The 15,356-nt window shown below is 43.3% G+C and overlaps 1 protein-coding gene across 1 annotated transcript in view; it reads right to left on the bottom strand.

The window, feature by feature from the left end:
* Window positions 1-14,360, bottom strand: part of dync2i1 (dynein 2 intermediate chain 1) — a 134,227-nt gene extending 119,867 nt beyond the window's left edge. Inside the window, exon 1 of the mRNA XM_068014992.1 lies at window positions 14,300-14,360. The gene's annotated coding sequence lies outside the window, so the exon portion shown is untranslated. The remainder of the gene's footprint in view (window positions 1-14,299) is intronic.
* Between the last annotated feature and the right edge of the window lie 996 nt (window positions 14,361-15,356).

Raw genomic sequence — 15,356 nt, forward strand, 5'->3', positions numbered from 1 at the left:
AATAGTCTGGCTGTCTTCTGCTGCTACCTTATTGGCCTGCCTTCTTACACAATCTCTTGCTGCTTCTCTTCCTCCAGCCTGTCTATAATGTAAAATGGGATTTCCAATAGGAAGCCCATTTTGCAGTCAACAACCTCTATTATCTTGCCCAAGTGTCCATTCTTTATGAGGGAGTTCAGGAAGTGAGTGTTGACAGGCTATTGAACTGGAAAGTCATCACAGCTGAACCTGTCCCTGTCCTCATCTGACAACCATTCATGCACACTTCCAGTGGAGTCTGTTATCACAATCAAAACTGGAGAAGGGTATACAGTGGGGTTCTCCAGGGATAAGTACTAGGACCACTGCTTTTCTTGATCTCTATTAATGACCTAGACTTGGGTGTGCAGGTCACTATTTCAAAAATTTCAGATGATGCAAAACTTGGAAGTATTGTGAACTATGAGGAGGATAGTGATAGACTTCAAGAGGGCATAGACAAGCTGGTGGAATGGACGGACACCTGGCAGATGAAATTTAATGCAATAAAATGTGAAGTAATTCATTTTGGTAGAAAGAACAGGAGAGGCAATATAAAATAAAGGTTACAATTCTAAAGGGGGTGCAGTAGCAGAGGGACCTGGGTGTATATGTGCACATATCATTGAAAGTTGCAGGACAGGTTGAAAAAGTGGTTAATAAGTTACACAGCATCCTTGGTTTTATAAATAGGTGCATAGAGTAAAAAAGCAAAAAAGCTTGCCATTACCATTACCATTAAGCCAGGGGATTAACCCTGGTTCAATGAAGAGTGCCGGAGGGCATGCCAGGAGCAGCAGCAGGCATACCTCAAAATGAGGAGCATGTGATAGACAGAGCTAAGCGATCCCACAACCAACTGATCAGATCTACGCTCTGCAGTCCTGCCACATCCAGCCATGAATGGCGGTAGACAATTAACCAACTAACTATAGGAGGTGGCTCTACAAATATCCCCATTTTCAATGATGGGGGAAGCCCAGCACATCAGTGCAAAAGATAAGGCTGAAGCATTTGCAACAATCTTCAGCCAGAAGCGCCAAGTGGATGATCCATCTCAGTCTCCTCCTGAAGTCCCCAGCATCACAGATGCCAGTCTTCAGCCAATTCGATTCACTCCGCGTGATATCAAGAAATGATTGATACTGCAAAGGCTATGGGCCTGACAACATTCCGGCAATAGTACTGAAGAGCTGTGCTCCAGAACTTGCCACACCCCTAGCCAAGCTGTTCCAGTACAGCTACAACACTGACATGTACCCAGCAAGGTGGAAAATTGCCCAGGTATGTCCTGCACACAAAAAGCAGGACAAATCCAACCTGGCCAATGACCGTCCCAACAGTCTACTCTCGATCATCAGTAAAGTGATGGAAGGTGCCATTGACTGTGCTATCAAGTGGCACTTGCTTAGCAATAAATGGCTCAATGACACTCCGTTTGGGTTCCACCAGGGCCACTCAGCTCCTGGCCTGATTAAATATGGTTTGAATATGGACAAAAGAGCTGAACTCAAGGTGAGGTGAGAGTGACTGCCCTTGACATCAAGGCAGCATTTGACCGAGTATGGCATCAAGGAGCCCTAGCAAAACTGAGGTCAATGGGAATCAGGGGGAAAACCCTCCGCTGGCTGGAGTCATACCTAGCTCAAAGGACGATGTATGTGGTTGTCAGAGGTCAATCATCGCAGCTCCAGGCCATCACTGCAGGAGTTCCTCAGGGTAGTGTCCTAGGTCCAACCATCTTCAGCTGCTTCATCAATGACCTTCCTTCAATCATAAGGTCAGAAGTGGGGATGTTCGCTGATGATTGCACAATATTCAGCACCATTCGTGACTCCTCAGATAATGAAGCAGCCCGTGTGGAAATGCAGAAATACCTGGACAATATCCAGGCTTGGGCTGATAAGTGGCAAGTAACATTCGCACCACACAAGTGACAGACAATGACCATCTCCGACAAGAGAGAAAATAGCCATCTCCCCTTGACATTCAACAGCATTACGATCGCTGAATCCCCCACTATCAACATCCTGGGGGTTACCAATGACCAGAAACTGAACTGGAGTAGCCATATAACTACTGTGGCTACAAGAGCAGGTCAGAGACTAGGAATCCTGCTGCAAGTAACTCACCTCCTGACTCCCCAAGCCTGTCCACCATCTACAAGGCACAAGTCAGGAGTGTGATGGAATACTCTCCACATGCCTGGATGGGTGCAGCTCCAGCGACACTCAAGAAGCTTGACACCATTTAGGACAAAGCAGCCCACTTGATTGGCACCCCATCCACAAATATTCACTCCCATCACCACCAATGTACAGTAGCAGCAGTGTGTACCATCGACAAGATACACAGTAGCATCAACACATCAAGGCTTCTCAGGCAGCACCTTCCAAACTCGTGACCTCTACCACCTAGAAGGACAAGGGCAGCAAATGCATGGGAACATCACCACCTGCAAGTTCCCCTCCAAGCCACACACCATTCTGACTTGGAACTATATCGCTGTCCCTTCACTTTCGCTGGTCGAAAGCCTGGAACTCCCTTCCTAACAGCACTGTGGGTGTACCTACCCCACATGGACTGCAGCAGTTCAAGAAGGCAGCTCAAGGGGAGATGGCTCGGTTCTTTCTTGTTGGAGATGGTCATTGCCTGACACTTGTGTGGTGCGAATGTTTCTTGTCACTTATCAGCCCCAGCCTGGATATTGTCCAGGACTTTCTGCATTTCTACACGGACTGCTTCAGTATCTGAGGAGTCTTGAATGGTGCTGAAGGTGCTCAAGAGCAATTAGGAATGGGCAATAAATGCTGGCCTGGCCAGCGATACCTGCATCCCATGAAACAATTTTTTAAAAAACATTTTTACGCAGCAAGTGGTTAGGATCGGGAATGCACGGCCTGAGAGTGAAGTGGAGACAGATTCAATTGGGAATTGGATAAGCACCTGAAGGGGAAGGACAGTGGAGTTGGACTAGCTGAGTTGCACCTGCAGAGAGTCAGCACAGACACGACAGGCCAAATGGCACCCTTGGACTGAATTTTATGGGGCCTAGAAGGGCAGGATAGGAAGCAGGAGTGCTGAAAAATGGCGAGTGAAGGCAAGTGATAGAGTGTCCATGACTTTCCCACTGCCATAGCCTTATGCCAGCGATGGGAAGGTGGAGGATGGTCCTTCCAATCTGAGGCCAGTGAACCACTTAAGTGGCCAGTTAAGGGCCTCTTCTGGCAGCTGCTGGCATTTCACTGGTGGCGGGTAAGCCCTCCACCACATGGGATGACCACCTGGTGGATCCTGCATGGGCAGCCGATCCGATTGACTCCAGCAACTCTCTGCACAACTTACGTTGCTGCAAGGCCGGCGTCCATCACTGTGTCTCTCAGCTGGGTGCAATGCAAAGAGTGGCCACTGCTCCTGGTGGCACTGCTGGGACTGAACAGCTGTCGGCCCTCCATTTGGGTGGCAGCTCTTAGTGATGGTCTCACGTCCATTAAACGGATTGGAGCCCCTAGGTTGCTTATTAGCTGCAGGATGAGCCTAAAACCCGGCCAGGACTCCCACAAACGGACAAGGCAGGGTTGGCCCCAGCTTCCAGGCCCCTCAAAATCCAGCCCATTCTTTGATTTTATGGACCTACCAGTTTTCCCTTCCCGTCTCTGGGGTTCTGAGGCCAACTATATCATCTCTGTTACCACCCTGACTGAGATCAATGAATTGTCGACCTCCCAAAATTAAAGCACATGGGATAGGAGGTAATATACTGGCATGGATTAAGGATTGGTTAACAGGCAGAAAACAGACAGGAGGAATAAACAGGTCATTCTCGCGTTGGCAGGTTGTGACTAGTGGGGTGCCACAAGGATCAGTACTTGGGCCCCAGGTGTTTACAATATATATCAATGATTTGGATGTGGGGACCAAATGTAATATTTCCAAGTTCGCTGATGACAAAAAACTAGGTAGGAATGTGCGTTGTGCAAAGCAGCTTCAAGGGGATTTGGACAGTCTTAGTGAGTGAGCAAGAACATGGCAGATGGAATATAATGTGAAAAAATGTGAGGTTATCCACTTTGGTAGGAGGAATAGAGATGCAGAGTATTTCATAAATGGTAAGAGATCAGAAAGTGTAGATGTACAAAGGGACCTGGGTGTCCTCATCAAGAAGTCACTGAAAGCTAACATGCAGGTGCATCAAGCAATTAGGAAGGCTAACGGTATGTTAGCCTTTATCGCAAGAGGATTTGAGTACAGGAGTAGTGACGTCTTGCTTCAATTGTATAGAAGCTTAGTTAGACCGCACCAAGAGTACTGTGTGCAGTTTTCGTCATGTTACCTTAGGGAGGATATTATTGCCGCAGAGGGAGCGCAACGAAGGTTCACCAGACTTGTTCCCGGGATGGCGGGACTGTCCTATGAAGAGAGATTGGGGAAACTGGGCCTGTGTTCTCTAGAGTTTCGAAGAATGGGAGGTGATCTCATTGAAACCTACAAAATACATAAAGGAATAGACAGGGTAGATGCAGCTAAGATGTTTCCCCTGGTTGGGGAGTCTAGAACCAGGGGATGCAATTTCAAAATAAGGGGGAAGCTACTTAGTACTGAGATAAGGAGAACTTTCTTTTCTCAGAGGGTTGTGACTTCTCTTCCTCAGAGGGCTATGGAAACTCAGTCATTGACTATGTTTAAAGCAGAGATTGACAGATTTCTAAATACAAAGACATAAAGGGATATGGGGAGAGTGTGGGAAAAAGGTATTGAAGTAGATGATTAGCCATAATCGTAATGAATGGCGGTGCGGGCTCAATAGGCTGAATGGCCTACTCCTGGTCTAATGTTCCTATGGTCCCCGGTCTGTACGGTGTAGCATCAGTGACCCTTGCTAAAATTAACATGAACATTAGATAATGATAGAATTGAACCAGGCTGTGATGTACCCACATGGTCAAGTATCCTGATGATACTCACTGTACAGCCATATACATACAGAATGACTTTTGGCCTAAGGTTTTGGAAGGCCACCACTACACATGGAATGTACCCAACCACAAAACAACACTTTCAGGAGAGAAAAGTAGAATACTGCAAATTAGCCAAAATAAAAATTAAACTCTGTTTCATTTATACCAGGGATTTTGCTTAAGGATGGCTGTAATTATGTGGTTCATGTTTTACTTCTGTGCTATGATCATATATTTAGTTCCAAATCATAAACAGGGCAACAGCATCTGATTAGGAAGCACGTTGACTTATGCCTAAAAAGAAAATTAACTATCTTGAGTGAATACGAGAGTTAGGTTTTAGATAAGTAATTTTCATTTCCTCTTTTTGAAGTAACTGCAATTTTTCTTTTCTTTATCTTTGTACTTAACATTTTGTTCTACACTTTCATGTGCTGTAATTAGAATAGTTCCTGTTCTACAAATGTTTCATGTTTTCTTTGCAAAAATAGTTCCTTTGTAATTAAATGTTGATCTCTCTTGAAACTTTTAATTTTTTTTTAAATGTTATTTTAGCTTCAGACTCTGCATTATTTTCCTGCTTCAGTTTTCTACAGACATCCTCTTAAACTTAGAGTCATAGAGTTATACAGCACAGAAACAGGCCCTTCGGCCCATCGTGTCCATGCCAGACATTAAGCACCTATCTATTCTAATCCCATTTTTCAGCACTTGGCCCATAGCCGTGTGTGCTATTGTGTTTCAAGTGCTCATCTAAATACTTCTTAAATGTTGTGAGGGTTCCTGCCTCTACCACCCCTTCAGGCTGTGTGTTCCAAATTCCAACCACCCTCTGGGTGAAAATTTTTTTTCCTCAAATCTCCTCTAAACCTCCTGCCCCTTGCCTTAAATCTATGCCCCTTGGTTATTGACACTTCCACTAAGAGAAAAAGTTTCTTCCTATCTACCCTATTTATGCCCTTCATAATTTTGTATACCTCAATCAGGTCCCCCCTCAACCTTCTCTGCTCTAAGGAAAACAACCCTAGCCTTTTCAGTCTCTCTTCATAGCTGAAATGCTCCAGCCCAGGCAACATCCTGGTGAATCTCTACACCCTCTCCAGTGCAATCACATCCTTCCTATAGTGTGTTGATCAGAGCTGTACACAGTACTCCAGCTGTGGCCTAACTTGCGTTTTATACAGTTCCATCATTACCTCCCTGCTCTTATATTCTATGCCTCGGCTAATAAAGGCAAGTATCCCATAGGCCTTCCAAACTACCTTTTCTACCTGTGCTGCTGCCTTCAGTGATCTATGGACAAGTACACCAAGCTCCCTCTAACCCTCTGTACTTCCTAGGGTCCTACCATCCATTGTATGTTCCCTTGCCTCCCAAAATGCAACACCTCACACTTCGCAGGATTAAATTCCATTTGCCACTTCTCTGCCCATCTTACCAGCCCATCTATATCATCCTGTAAGTGAGGCTTTCCTCCTCACTATTTATGACACCACCAATTTTCGTGTCATCTGCGAACTTACTGATCATACCTCCTATATTCACATCTAAATCATTAATGTGCACTACAAACGACAAGGATCCCAGCACCGATCCCTGCGGTACCCCACTGGTCACAGACTTCCAATCACAAAAACAACCCTCAACCATCACCCTCTGCCTCCTGCCACTAAGCCAATTTTGGATCCAATTTACCAAATTGCCCTGGATCCCATGGGCTCTTACCTTCTTGACCAATCCCCATGTGAGACCTTATCAAAAGGTTTACTGAAGTCCATGTAGACTACATCAACTGCTTCACACTCATCTACACATCTAGTCACCTCCTCGAAAAATTCAGTCAAATTTGTTAGACATGATCTCACCCTAACAAAGCCATGGTTAATTATTAATTAATTATCCTTGATTAATTCCTGCCTCTCCAAGTGGAGATTAATCTTGTCCCTCAGAATTTTTTCCAATAGTTTCCCTACCACCTAATGTTAGACTCACTGGCCTGTGATTAACTGGTTTATCCCTGCTACCCTTCTTGAATAATGGTACCACATTCGTTGTCCTCCAGTCCTCTGGCACCTCTCCTGTAGCCAGAGAGGATTTGAAAATTTGTGTCAGAGCCCCTGCAATCTCCTCCCTTGCTTCACATAGCAGCCTGGGATACATCTCATCTGGGCCTGGGGATTTATCCACTTTTAAGCCTCCTAAAACATATAATACTTCCTCCCTTTCAATGCTAATACATTCAAGTATATCACAATCCTTGCGGTACCCCATGGGCGGCACAGTGGTGCAGTGGTTAGCACCGCAGCCTCACAGGGACCCGGGTTCGATTCTGGGTACTGTCTGTGCGGAGTTTGCAAGTTCTCCCTGTGACCACGTGGGTTTTCGCCGGGTGCTCCGGTTTTCTCCCACAGCCAAAAGACTTGCAGGTGATAGGTAAATTGGCCGTTGTAAATTGCCCCTAGTGTAGGTAGGTGATAGGGAATATGGGATTACTGTAGTGTTAGTATAAATGAGTGGTTGTTGGTCGGCACAGACTCGGTGGGCCGAAGGGCCTGTTTCAGTGCTGTATCTCTAAATATAAATAAATAAATAATCCCCCTCCCTGATCTCTACACCTACATCGTCCTTCTCCATAGTGAACACAGATGAAAAGTAATCATTTAAAACCTCACCTACATCCTCCGGCTCCACACACAGATTGCCACTTTGGTCCCTAACAGCCCCTACCCTTTCCCTGGTTATCCTCTTGCCCTTAATATACTTATAAAATGCCTTGAACACAACAGATAAGACTCTGGTGTCTCACCGACGTGGCCATTCTTCACATGTGAACTTAGATTGTGAGAGTTGGCTGGCTGTTCAACAACAACTTATATTTATATAGCATCTTAAAATGTACTAAGGTCCTTCACAGCAGCATTATAAAACAAAATATGACACCGAACCACATAAGGAGATATTAGGACAGATGACCTAAAGTTTGGTCAAAGAGATAGGTTTTAAGGAGTATCTTAAAGGAGGAAAGCAAGGTAGAGGGGCAGAGAGGTGTAGGGAGGGAATTCCAGAGCTTCGGCCCTAGACAACTAAAGTAGCGGCCACCAATGGTGGAGGGATTAAAATCTGGGATGCTCAACAGGCCAGAAGTAGAGGAGCGCAGATATCTCAGAGAGTTACATACGAACATACAAATTAGGAGCAGGAGTGGGGGGCTGGAGGAGATTACAGAGACGGGAGGGGCGAGGCCATGGAGGGCTTTGAAAACAAAGGTGAGAATTTTAAAATCAAGATGTTGCTTGACCGGGAGCCAATGTAGGTCAGTGAGCACAGGGGTGATAGGTGATTGGTGCAAGTTAAGACATGGGCAGCAGAGTTTTGGATGACCTCAATTTTTCTGCGGAGAGGGTAGAATGTGGGAGACCAGCCAGGAGTGCATTGGAACAGTCAAGTCTAGAGGTAAAGAAAGGCATGAATTAAACTATGAAAGACATTTCAGCTCAGTAGAACCCTTTCTTTACCCAGCTTCCACACATACACAACTCTAGCAGGTGATGGCAGGGGTTACTGGATAGTGTTCAGGAGCAGGAATACAAATTATTCTTTTCCTCTCTACTGATTCAGGAATGCTGAGGCAAGTTTTTGACCCCTGCCCTAACCTTGACCTTCCTCCCCACCGCCCAACTGCCACAGCTAAAAATAGATAATTCTCCACAGATAAGGGATAACACCTGGCACTTTCCTGGTCTTTATGGCTTAGTGGCACATCACACAGACTGGATTGCTCAGTTCTACACTGCCAGTGTATTTACCAGCTCACCTACTGGAAGCCTTGACAGATTCAAAGTGACTCATCAGCCTGATGGACTACATTTAATTCCGATGCATTAATTTCATCTGGATGTTCTACATTTTATTTCCTTAATTCAGACCAATTTGGTTCGTCCATCAACATAAGATAATGTTGTGATATGCTAACTGTATAATTTATCCCTTGCCCTGGTGGCACCAATACAAAATTATTAGGGTTTATCATGTACAGAAATGGATAAGTGGGGCGTCGCTGGCGTCGTTTTTGCCCATTCCTAATTGCCTTTGACAACTGAGTATCTTGCTAGGCTGTTTCAGAGGGCAGTTAAGAGTCAACCACATTGCTGTGGTCTGAAGTCACATGTAAGCCAAACCAGGTAAGGACAGCGGATTTCCTTCCCTAAAGGACATGAGTGAACCAGATGGGGTTTTTACGACAATCGATGATTGTTTCATACACCATTCCTGAGACTAGCTTTCAATTCCAGATTTTGTTTTGGTTAATTAGTTGAATTTAAATTCCACCAGCTGCCATTGTGGAATTTAAACCCAAGTCCACAGGGTATTAGCCTGGGCCTCTGAATTACTAGCCCACTACACCACTATCTCTCATCTTTCATAGAGAACACATTTCATAATTAAGATTAAAATTCACTCTGACAATATTTGGTGCTTGTTTAATCCTTCACAACATGATAACTCTATGCAGAACTACTGTCAGCCTGTCATGGAGAAATATTTATGGATGGATGGTGACAGATAATCAAGATGACATGGATGGGCAAGATCATACGGTCACAGGGCATGCTTGTAACTCTGTTGCTCATAATCACTTTTAATAATGAGGGAGCCTTTGGCTTAGCAGAAGCAATCCCACCTCTGAGTCAGAAGCCACAGGATTTGAACCCAGTGCCAGACAATCCTGGTGAGTGAAGACTAGAGCTCCAACTCTGAATTATGGATTGTCATCCAGTGGGATGCTTGTGCCTGGTGGGTGTGGGTGGCCCTCCTCATCATGTGAGTTGTGGCAGCTAATAAAACCCTATCATTGTATAGGATAACCACCCTATCAGCTAGTATAAAGGTAGTTGTGGCCACGGAAGGAACATTCACATTGTGGCCTGCCAGACTGTTAATTAGTCTGTTAGCTCTTCCTTTACTTCATAGTATTCTCCAAGGTAGAACAACAATTTTTCATAATGTTTTCATGCTACATGTACACAGTTTCATTTTGCCATAGTTTCTGAGGGGACAAAGAGAAGCCACAGACTCCTTAAGACTGGACTCAAAACTTGGATTTCAAATTTGTTTGTTTAAGAACTGTACAGAAATATGCCATGATAAATAAGGAATAATCTGAGGATCTGATCTCAGATTGAACTTTTATATTGGGCAAAGAAAACATTAGGCATTTTGTCATGAAACTATTCTTACATAAATTATTGTACGGGAAAACAACTGCTAGCTTTACAAGTGTAAATTAGGTTTTTTGTTTGGTAATGTTGTCATAAAATAACTAATTTATAATGAATTTCAGTGGCCGTCAATGGAACATTTTCCCAATTTGGGCAGCCAGGATTGATCCTAAATCACATGTCTGGAATTAAGTTGAAGAGGAAACTTTCCTCTGCTGTGCCTCAATACTTTCTCTCATGCTACAATTTCAAAAAATCTCATGTGGTACCAGTATTTCAGTCTCTCACATCAGCCATCCTTGCGAGTGACAGTTTTGCGCTGATAAGGGTCAAAGGAAGGGTAGTTCCTTGCAGTGGAATCATGTCTACTTGGAACAAAAGAATATCATTTATATAACACCTTCCATGACCTCAGGAAGTCCCAAACGCTTTACAGCCAATGAAGTACTTTTGAAGTGTAATCACCGATGTAATGTCGGAAACATGGCAGCCAATTTGCGCACAGCAAACTCCCACAATCAGCAATGTAATAATGACCAGATAATCTGTTTTTTATATTAATTGAGGGATAAGTATTAGCCAGAACACTGAGGATATCTCCCCTGCTCCTCAAAAAAGTGCTGTGGGATTTTTTATGTCCATTTGAGAGAGCAGACAGGGATTCAGTTTAACATCTCATCCAAAAGACAGCATTTCTGACAGTGCAGCACCCGAGTGTCAGGCTAGATTTTTCTGCTTAAGTCCCTGGACTGGAACATGAATGCATAACCTGAGAGTATAAGCCGCGGCCGACACTCAGGCTACTCAAACTCATTTTGCAAAGAACCATATAGTCAGAGAGATTCTAGTCCAATTGTACTCAGCTGCATTCATCATGGTAACCAGTAGATGGGAACGATCAGGCATTTTGATAACTCCACCTGTCCATTTGCCTGACCAAATCAAATTCAGGACTGGATCTCATTTAATTGCTTCCGTCAAGCTGCAGATGCCAATTGTGGGACAGCAGGAAATTGGTGGGCTTCTATGCTGAGTCACCCAGCAAGGCATGTTTGGCTGTTTGGCAGGAGTGGTGAAAAAATCTGTGGGGCAAGGAGGGCTTTGAGCAGACCAGCAGTAAGCCAGCAGGCCAAATCCACAATGGTCTTAGCTGATCAGGCAACAGGAAGCTGATTGGTGACCTGCTCTGGTAAGCTGCATGTTTTTACACTGGTTAAACTCCAACAGTACCCCTACCCATACCACCAGGTCCCTAAGCCTTAGCTCTGCTAACTCACACCAAAGAACTCAAAACTTATTTGAGTTGTCTGTACAGGGAGAGAATGTTCAGTCCATATTTGGCAAATACAAATCCTGCAGTTAAGTCTAGATTTCTAAACATTCTTCAACATGATGATGACTTTCTATGTGTATCGAGGACCCAGCTGATCGAAACAACATCAAGGCACACATGAACAATAGTCACATGGACAAGTTATAGAAGGGTGTCCGCATCCATGGAACCATAACTCAATTAGTGAGTCAGTGTTTTCAGAAATAAAGAAGACTTGTATTTATGTAGTGCCTTTCATTAAATCAGAACATTGCAAAGCACTTTATAGCCAATCAAGTGTCATAATTTTTGTACTGTAGGAAACACAGCAGAGCTCCCATGCTCTTCAAATCATGCGATGGGATCTATTGTATCTCCCTAAGAGAGAAGACATGCCCTCAGTTTACATTTTATCCAAAATTCAGCATCTCCAACAATGCAGCACCTTGTCAGTGCTGCACTGGAGTGCCAACCTATAATTTGTGCTCAAGTCTCTGGAGAGGGACTTGAACCCATGATCTTCTGTCTCAGAGCTGAGAGTGCTACCAACCGAGCCGGAAGAAAATTGTCAATGAAAAATTTAAAAATGGGAACAATGGACAATTACAAGACATGGCAAAGGGTTGTATGTGGAAGGGTCTGGGAGAAAGACAATGATCTACAACACCCACAGTCATCATTTTTATCCGGAGAAAATTCATCTCAGATCCTGAGGCTGTTGTAATCAAAAGCATTTTTAAAGGGTGAAGCTGATTTGGAGATTTAAAAAATACAATTACAACACAAGGAAATATACTGTGGGAATAGGACAAGGAGTCACAAGCTGAAACTAGTAGAAGATAATTTTAGAACTGATATCAGGTGGGGTTTTTTCTTACAGAGCGTGACCAACACCTGGAATGGACTCTGGGCAGAATGGTGGAGGTGAAACTCCTGGAATTATTTTTTAAAACACAATTAGATGCAGTGGGAGAGTGTAAGATTGTTCTGAATGGACAAATTAAGATGGGCCGAAAGGACCTCCTCATCATTAAGTATCTTGTTATCATATTAAAAGACTGAGGAACACTTCAAAATAATCTGTGAATATAATCTACATATATATCCAGACACTAGAAGTAGTTCCATCTTAATAAGGATTTGATTCTTAACAATGCTGATAAAGTGAATGCAAACTCATATCGGAGAGGAAATTGGAAAAGGCAATTGAATTTGAGACAATGGCCCAGATATGTGGTCAGTGCCACTGTTATCTCATAAATCTGCGCATGAATCTCCCACGATCCTGGTGGAGAGATGTGCAGTTGCTTTCAGGGAGGATTCCCTCCCAGCATGGGCTTCTGCGAGGCACAGCAATGTACTCTAGTGCAGGTAAAAATGGCAAGCAGTTATGGGCGTGGCTGACAGTTACTAGAATCTAGAATCGTAGAATCGTTACACCGCAAAAGGTGACCATTCAGTCCATCGTGTCTGTGCTGGCTCACTGAAGCAATTCACCTAGTGCCACTCCACTGCCTTCTTCCCGTAGCCCTGCAAATTCTTCCTTTTCAAATAATAACCCAATTAATTCCCTCTTGAATGCCTCGATTGAACCTACATCCACCACACTCTCAGGCAGTGCATTCCAGATCCTAACCACTTACTGCATGAAAAAGATTTTCCTCATGTCAGTGCCCTCTGGCTCTCTACCAATGGGTACAGTTGCTCGCTATCTACACTGTCCAGATCCCTCATGATTTTGAATATTTCTATTAAATCTCCTCTTAACCTTCTCTTCACCAAGGAAAACAATCCCACTGCACCACAAAAACTGAAAAAAGGCTGCTGCAGAAAAAAGGTGTTGAAAAATCACATTTTAGTAGATGCAATTCATTTCACAAAATTAAAAATGTATACATATTTTTTAAAGTACAATAATTTTGATCAGATAAATCATCTCAAAACGTGGTATTTAAGAAGTCTGATAAATTGTGCTGCAAAGTCATAGGTCTTACTTTTTAACAAGATTTATCAGACTTTTAAAAGGTTTCATGTTAAAAAATCAATCCATTTTAACTTTTAAAATGGCGTGGACCTCTTCATTAAGTATTCACGAATTGAAAGGAAGTCCCTTACACCCGAAAGTACAGGTGTAAAATTTAAAAGTGTAATTAATGCAGAATTAGTGGGCAATTAGTCCAAATACGTGCTGGTTCTGTACTTGCAGTTTGAAGTAGGGAACCCTTGGTGGTAGCATTGGATGGCTCCTGGCTGCTGGCTTTGCAAAATCAGGCCTACTATTTTAGGCATACTTACTGTGCTCGAAACACATTTAAAAAAATCCAGGTGTGTCTAGTGGCATAGCGTTAATCATTGGATAGATCTATGTCAGGTTCAAAATCCTCCCCGACCCAAGGAGTGCAAGAATTCCAGGATCCATAAACCCATTTTGTAGGTCCCTGCAGATCTATGCAATCAAGTCAATGTTTATAGTGACATTCTAGCTCAAAATCACAATGGGCACAAAAATAAGTATAGGAGGCCATTTGGCCCCTCTAGTTCATCCATCTATGGAAATTTACAGTTCTCCTGCTCCTGCATCTAACTGGATGATAACCCTACCTAGAAAATCGTTCCAGATATTGATCACTCTTTGCATGAGAAAATGCTTCCCAACATCTGAAACTGTGTTGTGCCAATCCCTGAAATAATGTTTAGGATTAGCATTTCCATTCCACTTAATATCTTACATATACTTCTTTAAGGTGCTTTCTTACTCATTTTTCGAGGTTGGAGTCCAAAGTTTTACTTACCTTTTACTCATATTTATCCTCCAACACTCGTGATCATAACTTTTCTGCACCATTTACAGATCTTGGATGTTTCCCTGTGTCTCAGTGGTCAGAACGGAATGCAATATTCAAAGTGCTTTCAAAGTGCGGCTAGAGCAAAGAACTATAAAACGTCAACCTCATATCTATAATCTATCTATTTTGCAATGTAAATCAACATTCTGTTTGCTATTTGACAGCAGTGACTGCAGAGAGTTAACATTTAGTCTACCATCATTCACTAAATCTTTCAGCCTCTCCCCTCTCTAGTTCAATATTTTATAATAAGTATGCTTGTCTCCATTTATTTTCAAATGTATAAACCTTTGTATATATTGAATTCCATCTGCTGCAGTTCTGCCTGCTTGAAAATATTACTAAGGCCCGTCTGTAATTATTTGACTGCTTCAACAGCCTCTACGCTCCTCTCCCTCAGGATATGACCATTTAGAAATTTGAGAAGCCTACATGAAGCTTCTGGAATAAAAGCAAAATACTGCGGATGCTGGAAATCTGAAATAAAAACAAGAAATGCTGGAACCACTCAGCAGGTCTGGCAGCATCTGTGGAAAGAGAAGCAGAGTTAATGTTTCAGGTCAGTGACCCTTCTTCGGAACTCCGGGTTCCGAAGAAGGGTCACTGACCCGAAATGTTAACTCTGCTTCTCTTTCCACAGATGCTGCCAGACCTGCTGAGTGGTTCCAGCATTTCTTGTTTTTATTATATATATATTATATATGAAGTTTCTGGATCCAGGTCACTTTCTTGGATCAAGAACAGCACTGATTGCCAGAGATATTCCTTTCAACATATCTTCCCAGGCCAACACCAATTCCCTAACTGGTACCTGTTGCTTCCCCTCTCAGCTAATTCCTTATTTACTTCTAGGTTTTGCTTAGGAAACATAGTATCAGGAACAGGCCCTTCAGCTCCTCAAGCCTGTTCTACAATTCAGTTAGATCGTGACTGGGCTGTACATCATTTAACCGCCTTTATTCCATATTCCTTGATACCCTTGTCTAACAAAAATCTAGTGGTA

The sequence above is a fragment of the Heterodontus francisci genome, chromosome 2 (assembly GCF_036365525.1).
Source record: "Heterodontus francisci isolate sHetFra1 chromosome 2, sHetFra1.hap1, whole genome shotgun sequence".
Lineage (NCBI taxonomy): Eukaryota > Metazoa > Chordata > Chondrichthyes > Heterodontiformes > Heterodontidae > Heterodontus > Heterodontus francisci.